Raw genomic sequence first — 3,324 nt, forward strand, 5'->3', positions numbered from 1 at the left:
GTTTAGTGCTATTTAGCAAATTAGCAAAAGCTAATACGCTGACCTAACATGGTGAACATGGTAAGCATTGTACCTGCTGCTCAGCATGTTAGCATTATCACTGTGAGCATGTTAGCATGATGGCATTAGCGTTTAGCTCAAATCAACACAGAGCCTGGCTGTAGCATAGATTTATTTATTGTAATTTATTTTGTTAATGGTGTCATTGGTCTTCCTCTGCACATTTCTCTGACTTCACCTGTGATGGCACATTTTATTTATTAATAAATAATGGAAATAATGATCTACTTCTTAAAAATGTATCAATAATCAAATTACCCATTTCTTAAAATGCAGGACTGTGGACTCCCTTCTGACCGTAATTACATAATATAATTACTTAATCCTGATTAGCTGCCACACACCTGTGACTGATGCTGTTTGAGCCGCTCTGTCTCACAAACAGGCCGCCGGGCCATAAGATGACTCCAAAGGCAGCAGTCCCAGTCACCCATTAGGGGGATGGTTCCCATGACGACCTAGCTGAACAGCTCACTTATGACCTTTTGTAGACATGGTTGTAATTACATTAAATTGCACTGCATCTTATCCTTGTCTGCTTTCATGAGTCATTTCCCATGTAACTGTTGTGGCATGAATATCATCCAGCAGGCCTGCTGTGAGGAGCCACATGCAAATAGACTTTCACAGCTCGTTCATGCTCCGACAGCCTGGAGGGAGATATTAAACAACCTCATTCAGGATTAAATAGTTTTAACAGGCAATTTTAGTTGATGTACTGCATGTAGAAGTAAACAGTTTTTAAGTTTTGAGCTGTTTTTGTTTCCCTACATGAACTGAACCTGACCTCATAAGTCATTGAGGCCTCACACACAGTCATTCAACCCTTCAACCCAGAAAGGAAGAGGAGAGGATTTGGATTGTGGGGGGGGGGTGTATTGTGTGAGCAGAATCATGCACATTGCTTTCGACTGCCTGCATTGCTTATTTCACGCATCTTTCTCCTCTACCCACACATGTTCTCTCTCCAGCTCCTCTCTTCCCTCGGCCTTTATGCGATCATGTTGCTTGGTAACTGCAGAAGAAATGATGAGAAGTGTAGGATGTGTTCGGGTGCCTCCTGTGTGATGTGATGTGTCTTCACATCAGCTGTAAAGAAGACGGCGCAGCGCGGCGCAAAAATAACAGCCGAATGACACTCGCTGTACGTATTTCAGTTTCAGGTGCTAGGATGCAGAAGAAATTCTCCTTTTCACTTTTTGGTTAGAGTTTTTGTTAAAAATAAGGATTGCTGGAGACAATCTGGGCAGTAAGGATCTTTCCCTCCTTTAAGAACTGAATTTGTTGAGGTACCATTGAGCAAGGCACATAATCCTTGATTGCAGAGCAGCAAACAGACACTGTTTGCATTGGGGCACAAGCTGATCTGAACAGTATCATGTTGAGCTTAATGCAGAATAACAGCTTTTATGTTTAGCAAAAAGTCTTGCAAAAAAAAAAGAAAGAGAAAGAAATTTGAAGAAAAATTTGGACCAATTGTTCCTGGACGTGTAAACTCTTGCAGCTAAATCTGTGTATTTTAAGTCTCAAGGCTCCACTTTCTGCAGCTGCTGTCTTGACAATTCATCAATAACAGCGGGCACATTCATTTTGGGGGAGAGGAGTTACCGCCGCAGAGTCCACATCACATTCGAGGTGGAGTGGGAGTAAAAAGTTCAAACTGACCCTGGGATTATATTTCACTGTACTGTTATGAAGTCATTGTAGCAAAAACTGCCAATACACTGCCTGTAACCTCCCCATAAATCAAAAATGTGAGATGTTAAACTGCTTCGGGAGAGACTTGCTCATTGCTCACGCAGAGTAACTGAGGCTGAGATGTGGGATAGGATATTAAATCATCTTTTATCTGGAAAAACTGCAGTGATTAATTAACAAGGACATGGAGGCTGAATGATTAAATAAATTAAAGTTCGTACATGCGGCATCTCACTCATCCATAGCAGCCATAACATCTGGGGAGAAGAGGGAACTGTTTTAAAGTCTACAAGCTGAATTTGCAAAATACATGTGTAACATTTAGTGAACACAGCAATTAGTCCCAGTCATCTGAAAAAGCTCCTTAGCATTTCCCCGGAGGCTGTTTGCTCGTTAAAAACCACTGACTTGGAGGGAAAACAGCCTCTTTATCTCCATTTCAACAAACTGCACAGAAGATTTCCTCACTCCAGTATTCTAACTCGTATCTGACTCATTACAGCATCCTTAGAAAAAAGGTCACGGCACGGTTGCTAATGACAACCTGCGAGACTGCTGCTCCACTCAAACCATTTGTGTGTGTGTGTGTGTGTTTCTCTCAGAGGCCCAGTGGCTGCCTCATTTGTAGGGATCAGTCGCCCCCTGCTGTTTCTCTCATTCTTTGACTTCTGAATATGCGAGGTTTCCATGCCAACCGGAGGGGGCATTTCTGAAGCCAGGAAGTAAATTTAGCATCCACCTGTGATCATGGAAATCAAACCAGTCGGTTTTTTTGCAGCTTCAGTTATCAGCTGGTCAGCTTAATTATTTCACTTTTTATCTTGACAGTTGAACTAATTAGACAGTGTCATTAATTAACAATAATTATAGTCATGCAATTTGCAGTTTTACATGTACAAGATTACTGTAACTGTGCTAATGTTGAGACATGTGACCTTTTTGGCCACTTGGGGGCAGCAGAAACAAGCCCGCAACACAACATTGACGTATTGTCACCTTTTATGTTGATATGGTGAACTTGTTCGCAAACTAGCTGCTAATTTTTACACATCCAGCTGACACGAAGCAACATTAGCATTCACTCTGAGTTGTGCTTCTGTCCACCTGATGAACGTAAGTCAATTCACTCTCCTGTTAGCTGTGCTTTCCACCAAATCCTGAGGGAAATACCTCGCTGTCTAGCTGCTGAATGCTTATCTACAGTATGCTCACTGGCTAGCTAGTTGCTAAATTTGTCTGCCATCTGGTGCTGGACAGGTAGCCTACGGTGGGCTTTTGTAGCTTTTTGGTTGTAAACAGCTGCCTGTCATGTGGTAATTACCTACAAGCGACCTCTTTCACATACAAGTACTCATGTGATCCATTGTTAATATATAAACATTGATTATAGCCGCTTTAAATATATTTGGAACAATACTTTTAATGATATGATTTAGCTAACTGCACAGATAAGAAACACATCCTGGTTTAGCTAACAACAGCTAACAATAGCTAACAATAATGTATAGAAATGCAAGAGTCAGAGTTGTTTTCCATTAGTGTTTTATTCATATTCAGTGAGGGTGC

This window comes from Enoplosus armatus, chromosome 7, assembly GCF_043641665.1.
Source record: "Enoplosus armatus isolate fEnoArm2 chromosome 7, fEnoArm2.hap1, whole genome shotgun sequence".
Taxonomy (NCBI): Eukaryota; Metazoa; Chordata; class Actinopteri; order Centrarchiformes; family Enoplosidae; genus Enoplosus; species Enoplosus armatus.